Consider the following 13,962-nt stretch of genomic DNA (forward strand, 5'->3'; position numbering starts at 1 on the left):
GGGGGACAGACGACTGCACAGCTGGGGCAGGTCGGCCCCGAGGAGCCGGAGCTGCTGCGAATTCCTGTCCGCGCTAACGGGCGGGAGATGCTGGCCCTGGTGGACACCGCCGCCAGCCGAACCTACATCGCGGCCCACCTGGTGGGAGCGGAGGCAGTGACACCGCGGAGGGAGCTGGTGCAGCTGGCCACCAGGGATGCCGTCGTTGCAGCAGGGGGCATCACTCAGGTAACAATGAGCATCGTTGGTCACGTTAGCCACGTCGAGGCCTGGGTGGTCCCCGAGCTCCGCGAGGGGCTGATTCTGGGGGTCCCATGGCTGCACGAGGTCGACGCCACCGTGGAAGTACGAGCTGGCCGGATGCACTTCGGCACCCAGGGGCGCTGGACGGTGTACGGCGTGCACCAGGTTCCCCCCAGTCCCCCTCAGTCAGTCATTCGCCTAGAAGACCTTCAGCACGGTGTTCCAGAGGAGTACGTCGATGTCATCAACCATGTCCTCACCTCTCAGGCACAGGTATTTGCGGCCGCGGACCGGCTACGACGGACAAACGTGACTGAGCACCGGATACCGATGGTACCGCACCGCCCTCCCTTTGAGAAGGTATACGGATTTGGCATCCGGGAACGGGAGGCCATACAGACTCAAATTGACGAGATGTTACGTGACGGGGTAGTGGAACCCAGCACCTCCCCGTATAACTCACGGGTGGTGCTGGCCACCAAGAAAGACGGAAGTCTACGCTTTTGCGTAAACTTCAAGGCGATAAACAAACTGACCATTCCCGCCCCGCCCCCGCAGATCAATATCACAGACGCACTGGCAGGACTGGGGGACACCACTATTTTCACGACACTAGACTTAAAATCAGGCTACTGGCAGGTGCCGGTATGTCTGGAGGACCGCACTAAGACGGCATTTACGGCACCAGACGGTCGACGTTACCAGTTCTGCGCCATGCCGTTTGGTCTCATGGACGCCCCTGCCACGTTCCAGGCCCTGATGGTACGTGTTCTGGATGGGTACATTGGTGAGTTCGCCAGTGCCTATCTGGACGACGTTATCATCTGGTCCAGGACGTGGGAGGAACACGCGCACCATCTGGCATTGGTGCTAGAACGTATGGCCAGACACGGACTGACGTGCGCCCCAAAGAAATGCCACATTGGGGCCACGGAAATAGAGTTCCTAGGACACATAGTGACGGCGGAGGGGTGCCGCCCCCGACCTGAGCAGTTGGAGCTAATAGAGGGAAAGGGGGCACCGAAGACCAGGAAGCAGCTCCAGAAGCTGCTGGGGCTGCTCAACTGGCTGCGGTCCTTCGTCCCCGACTTCGCCACGGTGACGGCCCCGATGACGGACCTACTGTCGCCGAAGACTAAGTTCCGGTGGACCCCCGCTGCGGACGAGGCCTTGCGACAGGTGAAGCGCCGGTTCAGGAACTGTCACACGCTCTCACGCCTGGTGCCCAGCCGCCCCATCTTCATCCAGACGGATGCGAGTCAGGAGGGGATGGGGGCGGTGTTGTACCAGATGGATGACCGGGGCGAGAGGCGCATGATCGAGTACGCCAGCGCCAAGTTTGGGCAGGCTGAGCGGAAGTATCACTAGAATGAGCAAGAGTGCCTTGCGGTGGTCTGGGCCCTACAGAGGTACCGTCACCACGTCGAGGGCCGCTCATTCACGCTGAGAACCGACAGCCAATGCCTCCGCTGGTTGGACTCCGCTCAGGGCCGGAAGTCTAAGTTCACTCGGTGGGCCATGCTGATCCAGGAATTCTCGTTCACGGTCGAGCACATTCCTGGACGTGAAAATCAGTTGGCCGACGAGTTGTCCCGGAATCCGGACCCTGAGAATGAGTTCCACGACGACCAGGGCTGGGAGGAAGTGCTCCTCCCTGAGCGTGAGCGCGGGGTAGAGGACTCGGTGCCGCGACCGTGCGCGTTGTACGCGCTGACAAGCCCCACTGCTCCTGCACCCGACGCGCGACCCGAGACTATGACTGACCTGCTGGCGTGGGTCCACGCGGCGCAACTCCGGGACCCCGACACCCGGACCCGACTGACAGAGTGTGGGGAGGGGGTGATACCGGGCTGCCGGAGCCTGAACGGGGTGCTCCAGACCAGGGGGGCTCACAGGTCGAGCGGGTGGTGGACCCACGTGCCGCCCGAGGCCAGGCGCTGGGTCCTGAGCTACCTGCATGACCACCCCCTGGCGGGACACCCGGGCGCGGAGCAGACGCTGCGTGAGGTCAGACGGACGTTCCGCTGGCCTGGCGACGCGGCAGAAGTGAGACGCTACGTGCGGGCCTGCCTGCGTTGCCAGGAGCGGAAGTCCAGGCGACCCGACGGCAAGGAGCAGCAGGTCCCACGACGGCCCCGGAATCCCTTCCACACTGTGGCGGTGGATATTATGGGGCCGTATCCTCGCACGTCCCGTGGTCGGCGATTCATTGTTGTGGTCACGGATGTCTTCACCCGCTGGGCGGAGGCGTTCGCAGTACCAAACGTGAAAGCCGGCACCGTGATTGCCCTGCTCGAGCGCGAGTTCTTCCCGCGATACGGGTACCCCGCGGTCCTGCTGACGGACAACGGGGTGCAGTTCACGGGGAGAAGCTGGCGAGTGTCCTGCGCGGGTTGGGGGTGGAGCATCACACGACGCCCACCTACCATCCGCGCGCGAATCCGACCGAAAGGCGGAATCAGGACATTAAAACTCAGCTGCGCATCCGGTTGGACGAGGACCACACCAAGTGGGACCTGCACCTGCCGACGCTGCTGTTTTGCCTGCGCCGTCGGACGAACGCGGTCACGGGCCATTCCCCCGCTGAACTGGTGCAGGGCCGGAACCTCGCCCTGCCCGGGGAAGCGCGCGCAACCCCCGACTTGCACAACATGACCACGGACGATCTGCGCGAAGACGCCCGACGTCGCCAAGCTGACTACCTGACTAGACGTACGCCGCAGACGCACCAGCCCCCAGCACGACTAGAGCCTGGCCAGCAGGTGTTTGTTAAGTGTCATCACCTGTCGGCTGGCGAGCGGGGCTTTTGCGCCAGTCTGGCTCCTAAGTGGGCGGGGCCACAGGAGATCGTAGACAGACTGGGCACCACCTCGTACCTCGTGCGTCGCGCCGACGGACGGACAACTAAGGTGCACAGGGACGACATTCGACTGATAGGCGACCCGCACGACGAGTACGACCACGACGACAGCGGACCAGTGGACGGTGACGAGGCCGAGGATGACGTCACCGAAGGTGTACTGGCCGACCTCGGCGCCCCTGTGGTGGTACCGCCGGAGCCGGACCTGGGACGTCGACGGGGACACGCCCACCCCAGGTCACTGCGGGGGGTTGGCAGGAACGTTGACAGGGACGACGACACACGGGACGGGACCGATGACAACGTCGCAGTAGGAGTCCTGGTCGACCTCGATGACCCCGTGGTGACGCCACCGGAACCGGATCAGGGACGTCGACGGGGACACGCCTACCCCGGGTCGCGGCGAGTGGCAGGCGAGAACGCTGACGGGGACGGTGACACACGGGACAGGACCGATGACAACGTCGCAGTAGGGGTCCTGGTCGACCTTGGTGACCCCGTGGTGACGCCACCGGAGCCGGATCAGGGACGTCGACGGGGACACGCCCACCCCAGGTCACTGCGGGGGGTGGGCAGGAACGTTGACAGGGACGACGACACACGGGACAGGACCGATGACAACGTCGCAGTAGGAGTCCTGGTCGACCTCGGTGACCCCGTGGTGACGCCACCGGAGCCGGATCTGGGACGTCGACGAGGACACGCCCACCCCAGGTCACTGCGGGGGGTTGGCAGGAACGTTGACAGGGACGACGACACCTGGGGCACGACACATGGACGGGCCCCCACGACGACACCGACTCAGCCTCCTACGGGGGGACAGCAAAAGGGGAACGGTGGTTGGCAACTGGCAAAGGGGGCGGGGAACGGACGCCCGTCAGAAGGGGCGGAAGGGGTCCGCGTGGCGCAAGCATGGCAGAGCTGGAGCGCTTCGTGGACCGGGTGCTCCCGCCTGATGACGTCAGCGCCTACGCCAACGACACTGATGGACCACTCATCGAGGACGTAACACATGACAACACTGCTCAGGGCGACCTGGTCGACCTGAGTGAACCAGTGGTGACGTTGCCGGAGCCTACCCAGAGACGTGGACGGAGGTACGTCCACTCCTGGGAACGGCGGGTGACGGGGACGGACGTGAGCAAGGACGTGACAGACGGGGTAACGGTCCGGCTCCTCAGTGGGGAGGGCGATGTCGACAGGGCCCAGCAGGTGGTCCTGGACTTGCCTTCCGGGGAGCCGAGGATGACCGCTCACGCGGGGAGGGGACCGGCGTTGCGCCGGTCCACGCGTGAGAAGACGGCCCCCCACTACCTCCGGGACTACGAGTGGGGGAGTCAGCGCAAACCCCGAGACGTAAGACAAACGACCGACGGGGGGTTACGCTGCAGCGTGATGCAGCTCCTGCCCCAGTTTGCCCGACCCGGACGGAATGACGTGACGAGCTCCGACGACCAGACAAGTGGCCGGACGCGGACGCGGCTGCCGGTCTAGGTCGGCGTCGGGGGCCAGGACGGCCTCGGGAGAGGGGGGGCATATGACGACAGTCGTCGTACCCTCCCAGATACAGAGGCCGTACCTGGCCACCGACGCGGGCCTGAGGGGGCCTGTTTTCCCCCCCCCCAGTGAACCCCAGTGTGTGCGACGGCCAGGGACGCACCCGCGTGCGCCCTAGCATGCCAACGAGTGTTTTTTCTATGTGACTTTATCTTTTATTTCAGTGTGTATATATTTGTAAACGATTAAGGGATTTGAATGTGTGTAATTAACTTATTTTATTTATTATTCATTGTGCAAGTTCGCTGTGTAATTAATGTCTCGTGTATGTCTTTGTAAATAATTCAATAACTTTTTCTGAAGCGTTTCGCCGTAGTATGTAATTGCAGCCTGGCGCGCCGCGGGACGGAGCTCTCTCCCACGCCGGCCGATTTTCCCCTCCCTCCCCGCCACCCGCGGGCGCCGGCCCGCGGGCGAGCGGGGAGAGGCAGTCGCGTCCTGGTCTCGAGCGGAGACAGATGTGTTCGTTGCTCCGCGAGCCGCGCACGTTGCGCTCGGGATTGAACGTTCGCTCAGTCCGCAGTCGGTCACGGCAGCTGAGCTGCCACCGCGAATCAGCTTAGCATTGTTAACTTACGAGTCATCGGGAGACGTGTCTAGCGGGCAGTTTCTACAACGCGAACGTGGTGCTACGAGTCTCTGAACTTTTCGCCGTCCACGGAACATTACGTAACGGGCCGCGTATGTACAGCGCTCCGTCTTCGGGCCCTCTCTCACTGGGTCAGCCTAGCATTAATAAACTTTACGATTCGCGCCGAAACGTATTTGAGAACCGCCCCATCATCAGGGAGTCCGTGTCGCCGTGGTAGGGCACTTGTTCCGCGACGGTTCCGCCAGGCTGCGGCAGGACTTTATAAGCGTTAATAAAAGACGGCTCGTGAAATTCGTTAATGCCGTGTTCTGCTTGCGACAACCTACCAACATTCCTCGCAATCACTTCACTCTCCCTCCAGGTCCCGCCTTTCCCGGTCCCGGCCACGTTGGCCTGGACCCACACCTCTCCGACGAGGGCAGTACGGGCATAACAGGACATTTATTTCAACGGGAAAACGGGGACCTGAAGCCGAGGGACGTCAATATAATTGATGATAGATATTTGATTACATTTTATTTATATGAAAACTTGCTCATAATTATATTTAAACTTTATAGCTAAACACCAGTTTTTAAAATTAATTACAAGTCATCTACACGTGAACTGTTTCGTCGACTGTTTATAAAGTGAAGTGAAAAATTAATGTGGTTTTCATTGCTTATTACAACAACAATTTCGGCAATAAAGGTTAATTATTCTTGCATTTTAAAAATCTGATTACTAGTATAATTTCAAGTATTTATTCTTTTATTATTAAAATAAAAATGATTTAATTTTATTCATAAAAGTATGCAATAATTTCATCAAGGTTTTGTTATGACATTGTCATGTTAAACTATCGTCCGTAAACCGATTTTACAGACAACCAATTTTTTTAATGGATTCTGGGTGTCACGAATGTAGATTTTATTTTTCTGATGGTGATATGAACTTTATCAACCATCATTAAACTCATCGTCTTTCACATCCATTGCACTCGTTCTGTAATCAGTATGTAAATAAATGGGTCTGTTTAGCACTTGAAAAAGTAACCATTGGTTGCAAACAAACACTAAACTCATTTAAACACATATCAAATTGCTTCAGCACTTCATATATGATTTATATAAGTTTAAAAATACGAGTTTCACGAGAGTCAACCTTTTATACTCTGCGATCTGAACAATCACTTGCTTGAGTCGTGTCTGAAGTGGTCTTGACAAAGACAGTCTTATTCGTGTTCTTAAGCAAGGTATCAGCGACTATGAAACTTGCTTATGGGATGGTGTTCTCAAGCAACGACCATGATACAAGAGAATGCTCTCTCGGAAATAAGAAATATTGGACTATCTTAAGATTGTCTTAAACAAGACTGTCTTGTTTGAGATCGCTTGAGAACATCTCAAGCAACGTCTATAGCAGCCAAATATTTAAATAAGAATGCATATAAGAATTTCTTCACAAAGTAATTGCTCAAGACATAAATATGAATACAACCCATTGTCTTTCTTTTGTCTATACATTTAACATTGGCAGGTTATTGCTTATTTTCTGTGTTTTTGAATTAATTTTGCTTTGTTTATTCTTCAGGTTTTTTTCCTAGTAATAGTGTAAACCAGCATTTGGTATGTCCAAAAGTTTTACCTCCATGGTCTAAAATAATTTGTTAAAATTTTTAAATCAATCTGCTCTTGTAACATTAAAAATATAAAATATTTGTCCTTACAGTCTCTTGGTCTGATCTGTACTTTTGCAACTCCTAGGGAGGGATGACGGGTAAAACCAGAGATTAGAGCTTTCTCTATTTTCTATGTAAAACACCTGTTGGTGTAAAATAATAATAATAAAAAAACTTTTAGGAATCTAATATTGGCGGGAGTGGCTGCAGTTTTGTCAAGGGTGTGTTAGTTTCAGAAATTTCGTGCACTGCTTGTCTGTTGTTTCTTTGCAGTGTTTCTGCTGTCTAATAGAAGTCTTAGTTTTGTGGGTTTGATAAAAATCAAAATAAATTTCCCTATGCTCATTAAAAGCCATGGTACAGATGGTGGTCTCATAACCTTAACTGTATCGTGTTTTGAAAATAATATCGGTTGTGAATTTAAGGTCGAAAAGAACTTAAACAGTAGGACAAAAATAAAGTTTTGTTTGGTGTTGGTTATAATTTCAGCAGTTTTGGGTTATTGTGAACAGAGACTTTTCACTTCAATTAGTTGTGTATGTGTTGTCGTTGGTGGACTTGATATATTATGTATGGTTAAAAGTGGTAAGAATTTACTTTTAAGTAAGTAAACTTATGACGTGGTGTGTATTGCGTGCCTAAGCTGGTTATTATTCTGCAGGTTGTGCTGTATTTTTCTCATTTAGACCAACTTTCGTTTTCTGTGTACTAAAATTAAACACACTTGGCTCATTCATTCATTTGAAGTTACAAATGCAATTGGGCTTTCAACTGGTGCAAGGTGCCCTCACCTTTTCTCACTCTCCCTCCCCTCCTAGTCTTCCCGTTAGGTTACTTGCATCTCCCACTCCCAGCATTTTTCCTCCAGCTCATTGTACTCCGTCCCTGTCCTCACTAGGAAAGCGTGTGCCTCTCTCTCTCTCTCCATTCGCCTTCATTCCCTCCGAAGCTTCCACCAATGATCTCTCCTCCCTCTATACCAACCTCAATGCACCCTAGTTCCTAACTGGCCCCAACCACCCTCTCCCTGTATCATCTTAAACATCCTTACCAATATTTCCACCCTCCTCCTCTGTAATGCTTCCCACCCTAACTCAATCATCTCTGTTGAGTAATTTTATGCCAAATCAGTACAGTTTTAATTTAAATTCAACATGTCTCGCACATATTTCAATGATTTTTTTGTTTATAGTTTACAAGTATTAATTTTTTAAAGCTTTTGTTAAGTGAGTGTTCTTTTTAAATTATTTACAAAATAATCTAAATTTTATATGTTTATGATTGAGAGTAAATATTGTTGTTTGGGAATGTTTGGTGTTAGAAAGCTCAAATTGGTCCCATTTTAAAGCTTTTTTAATGGTCTTTCATATGACATAAAACTCGATAGGAGTTGCATTATTAAAAAATAACAAAAAAATATATAATTGAAAATTCCCAATTTGGTTTACTCTAAATGTGTCAATTAAAAAAATTTAATAAATTCTCAAAAATTGGTTGCACGATTCTTATTTTACATACCTAGGTACTTAAAATAATTTTGGAATCATTATGGGTGTATGAGATATGAGGTATAAATCTGTGTAATGAATTCAGAGCAAGTAATTTAATATCAAAATTTTTTGTTAAATTATTTAATGTTAACCACTCTGAGTCTCTGTTATAACTCACTCTCACTAAAAGACATGACTGGCTGTGGCCATCTTTGTCTTATCCCACAGCATCTGATATTCTCTGGGATTCATCAACATACATCCTGTGCAAGGTTCACCCAGTCACTCCAACAGGCCGAATATACAAATTTCTAACCGATGCACATAAAGCCACTTAAATCTTTCATTAATTAAAAAGGAAGCGAAGACAGAGTTCCAGTGTACTTGTATCATTTATATAAGTGCTTCTGTTTCATTTGGTAAGCAGCTTAATAAATAGTATAAATTAAAGTCCTTATAAATGTCTATCAATATTCATACTTCATAGAGTGGTCAAAAGTAAATAAATGAACCGAAATTGGTACATACCAATAAATATCTGATTTATGCCTCATATCTCGTAAACCCATAATGATCCCAAAATTATTTTTAATAGGTAAAATAAGAATGGGAATAGTTTTAAAATTTTAAAATGGTCACTTTTTGAGGAAACCAAATTTGGAATTTTATATTATGTGTTATGGTATTTTTTAATGAAGTAACCACTATTGAGTTAATGTCATATGAAAACCCATTAAAAAACTTTAAAATGCAACCAATTTGAGATTTTTAAGATCAACCATTCCCAAATGACCAATATTTTTCAAGATAAAAAAATTTGCAAAATTTTGGATGTTTGGTAAATTTGGTAAATTAATTAAAAAATACCACTCACTTCAAAAATCTAAAAAAAAAAAAAAATTGATTTTATATTTACTTCACGCATGTAAACAATAAACGAAAATTCATTAAAAATTTAAGAGGGTAGGTAAGGTAAAATGTGTGTTCTTATTTGATATAGAATCACCCAGTTGGACTATGCATTTCACCCTCTTGTCCTTTCTTCCCCACCTACCCATCACCCACCATGCTGCTCTACGCTGCTCTTTCTCCAGTTCTCTTATCTCAGACTAGGTAGGAGTCCCAGATCACATCTGTATACTCCATCACTGGCTTGACCAATGTGGAGTGTGTCTTCTCCGTTACCCTCTCTGCTCCCTATAGGGTCCTGCCAAGCAACCCCAGTACCCTCACCTTACTCACCAACTGCTGAACCTGTTTGTGTAGCCCAGGTTATGCTGCAGAGTCATTCCCAAGTACTTATACTCGTATGCCTCCTTCATTACCTCTTCCTTCCAGCTTTACACTTTTCTCGTTACCAACCACTTCCTCGAGAATCTTACCACCTTCGTCTTTTCAACATTCTGCAACATTCCGTTCTCTGTCCATCGTTTTAGCCTGATCAGATCCTCCCCCACCACCTCATACACTTCCCAGTCCTCTGCAAACACACTCATTCTGGCCTCCATTCCATCTACTGTATAGTTCATTGTTATCGTGGAAAACGGGGGCCTCAACACACTCCCTTGCGGCACTCCTGGCATTACTTCCCCCTTCATTGCAAGAACTCTGCTAAAACTCAACATGCATGGCCCTGTCTGATTACGAAAAGCACCTGCCCTGGGGTTTTGTTTTCCTTAAGTTTGATTGTCCTATTAAGGGGCATTTTCAAGTCCCACTGGATTATGCAGTACTGGATAGTGGAAAGTGTAATGTAGTCAAAGGAAACTGGGGTGGAAAGCATTAAAAATGAGGAATCATCATAGTGAAAATAATTATTAAAATCACTATAAGATTCAGATGCAGCAATTATAATAATATTACCTCAATATTTTCTCATTTTGATTTGTTAAAGCACACAATTTTTTCTTAACTTCAATGCTAGTCTCAACTGCAAAGTTTTCCATCTTCAATTGTAATTGAAAAATCATTCTGTGACAGTTCATACATTTTTCACAGTTTTGAAATATTTTTGTTTTCTAGGCTAATGAACTTTTCATATTTTCTTACATCATCTAGACAGCACTAAATCTTATTTTCCTGGAAAAAAAATAAACAAACTAAACTTTTTTAACAACAATTTTATATATTATGGTAGGCTAATTCTTTAATAATTGGCTTTTCCATATGTATCAATGTTTGACTGTTAAACTGCTTTTTAAATTTCATATTAGATTCCGAACACAATCAATAGTGAGTAGGGCTTTAAAGTAGAAGGAATTTCTGTTAAAAAAGCATTAAAAATAAAAAAAATATTAGGTAATTGTTTACTTTAAAAAAAAAATAAACAACTGAAAATTGATTTATTCAATTACTTGTTTTATTTCTAATCAATATGTAGAGGGGGATTCCTATATTTTACGAATTTAATAATTAATTAAACTTTTTAACATTCTCCTGTAGTACATTTTTCCTTTACGTCATGGCCCTGCCTACTAACAAATTTCTTGAAATATTGTTAGTAGGAATTTCAAAACTCTGTTTTTGGGGTGGATACAGGATAAACTGCAGTGCTCAGAAAAAAAAAACAGCAAAAGCGTATTCTAGTTTGGTGTTTTTGACCATTATAGATGTTCCTATTCCAAATGGCTGACTGTCTAATCGGTATGATGAGTATTGCGTTACATAAAGTGTCAACCCTCATGAGTTGTCTAACCACTGGATAGAAATGTTTAATAATTCCTGTAGATTGATCATAAGATATAATTCAAAACTCTATAAATCAATAATTTCCTTCTTTTACTTCTATGGGCGCCATTCTGATACAAGCTTTGGAATGATATTGAATTAAAAACTACTGAACAAGAAAATTATATTTCGCTCAATTGCTCCAACATGAACATGTACACTGATGTTAGAACTAATCTCTTCAGTAATGGTTTATAAATAGTCGTCACCTTGAGCTAAATATCAGTACAATATTCCGAAAGCGAATGAATCTGACTTACGGATCAATTATGAACGATTGCGTAACATATATATTTGTCCAATAGACATTGACTATGTACATTCGAAAATATGAAATCAGAAATAATTGATATGGTTTATAAGTGGTTTAGTTATAGTTATCTTTTCTGCTAGTAGTATAAAATTTATTTATTTATTTAATTTTTTTTCTGTGGATTCCATATGGAGTTGAGTGCTCATCGATATATAACAAGTCAATTTGTGGTCTAGTTCTCAACGGGAAAACTTAGTTCACAAAACACAATTTGTTTTGTCACCCATTCCTCACATTGTGATTGAATTAAGTTCATTTTACCATAGTTTTACTTTTGAGGTTCTAGTTATGACATTATTCTTTATCTTTAATTCAAACTCTTCTCCTGTATTTCGTATGTTCTTAAAATTTCAGTAATTGTTTTTAATGGTATTTAGCACAAGTTTGCTTCCAGTCAGTGATTTAGATGGCCAAGGATTAAATATGCTTTAGGTATGATGTTGTTTACATTGTTTCCTTTCACTAGTTTTGAAGTGTTGTCATTGAATAGCACTGTGCTGACTTGTGGGATGTTTTAAGGCAGGTCATTAACATATATTAAGAACAATAGATGACTTAGGTTACTACCTTGATGAACTCTGTGTTTAATAACACTTCAGGCTGATAACACTATTTTGTTATGATTTTATTTTCACTCTTTGTGTGCAGTTGAACTTACGTGAATTTATTAGTTCAAGTGCTTTGCCTCAGATATGGTAATGATTAAGATTTTCAAACAATATTTTGTGATTAACGAGATCAAAGGCTTTAGACCAATCACAAAAAATGGGGTGTGGCTGTGTCATGGACATGGCTGTGTGTTGTACGTGAATACGTGTACGTAACATAATATTTTCTATACAAAATATAAAATACACTATTTTATGTATGTTATCATGTTTGAACACTAAGAATTCATCATCCACTTGCATAATTTCAACCGTCCCAGCTGCACTGGCACCGTTGTTGATCCGCTCGGCCGCATTCATTCTTTTACGTTCCCGGCACTGCTTCACTCGGTCATATGGTGTTTTATTGGTATCATTCGATTGCTTTTCGGAAGCCCTTTCCAACTGTATACGATCTCTGTATTTGGATTTGGCTTTTTGACATGTATAGGCTGACATATATTTTATTATATATTTTTTATTCAAACACCATATATATTTACTGTAACTATTTTACACTTATGTTTTATATATGCAATCAATAGATTTTGACGAGAGCTGACGATTGAAACTCAAACGAACGTCGTATCTTTTCAGAGTCAAAAGTTATACTAAATGGAAATCTCGAAACACAGCAAAATGACCTCAAAATGGCGGCGCTTCCCGCTCCATCGCACCCGATGCGTCACAGTCCTCACTTAACGTAAAAAAAATCCTTTGATCCTTTAGCTATCCAGTGGTATAATTAAATTTTGGATGGAGATGATAGATATGTAGTTGCAACACGAAAACTGTATCCCCGATTTTGTTATCATTAGTTTTTTGAATTACCTCTCACTATGCAATTTTAAAGATGTATTGACGTCAAAAATGCCTAGTGCTACATTAGCTTACCACAGTCCAAAACTTCAAGAACTTTATTATTAAAATTATGTATAGCATTTATTGTTAATTTATGTTTTTGAAAGCCATATTGATCACAGTTCAGAATTTACAATCTCTGAAGAAAAATGATAGTCTATTGTAAAGAATTTTTTGAGAAATTTGGGCCTATAGTTTGCTCCATCTAGTGTATTTCTCATTTTATAGACAGGTAGTATTTTTGCTTTTTCCAAGTAATCTGGTACAATCCTGCCAAAACACTTCATTAATTAAGATTGATAATGGCTTAGCATTTTAATATCTAGGGGTCATTCCATGTCAAATCAAAACACTTTTAATAAAATTTTTACCTCACCATCTCAGATTTTGATGAAATTTTGCACAGATGTTACCTCCATACAGACTAACAAAAGTATAAAATTTTAGAATGATATATCCATCCGTTTTGAAAATATTTCTTTGTAAATTTTCAAAAAAACACTCAAAAAGCATGACAGGCATATTTTAAAATTACCATAACTCTTCTCCAAATTAAGTTAGAAAGGTGAGACAGGTGTCATTTTGCAGCATTTGGTATGGCTTTTCATGTGATATGTAACACAATAATGTCTAGAAAAAAAATAATTTTTAAAATTCAAAACAGATGGATATATCATTCTAAAATTTTATATTTTTGTTAGTCTGTATGGAGGTAACATCTGTGCAAAATGCCATCAAAACCTGATATGGTGAGGTAAAATGGGTGTGTTGATTTGACATGGAATGACCCCTAGCAATTTTTATTATTTTTTTAGATATGCATAGACATCTGACGAATTTGAATTTTTAATTTTTTTTATAACTTTAATTTTTTTCCTTTACTGATGTTGTGTATAAGTAAAAGGATTTATTGTTAGAGGGGAATTTATGGTTCAGATTTTCAATAGCTTTTGTTATTTGACTGTTATTTGTTGCATTTAATACATTAGCAAAATTAGTAAAAAACATATTA

General features: G+C 44.9%; 1 protein-coding gene across 3 annotated transcripts in view; it reads left to right on the forward strand.

The window, feature by feature from the left end:
• Positions 1-7,044: 7,044 nt before the first annotated feature.
• Positions 7,045-13,962, forward strand: part of LOC134527493 (uncharacterized) — a 148,658-nt gene continuing 141,740 nt past the window's right edge. Inside the window, exon 1 of one of the 3 annotated variants that reach the window (XM_063360217.1) lies at positions 7,045-7,133. The gene's annotated coding sequence lies outside the window, so the exon portion shown is untranslated. Of the gene's footprint in view, positions 7,516-13,962 lie in introns of all 3 variants that reach the window. The other 2 variants (XM_063360218.1, XM_063360219.1) reach the window with 2 other exon arrangements.

The sequence above is a fragment of the Bacillus rossius genome, chromosome 1, assembly GCF_032445375.1.
Source record: "Bacillus rossius redtenbacheri isolate Brsri chromosome 1, Brsri_v3, whole genome shotgun sequence".
NCBI classification, from domain to species: Eukaryota; Metazoa; Arthropoda; class Insecta; order Phasmatodea; family Bacillidae; genus Bacillus; species Bacillus rossius.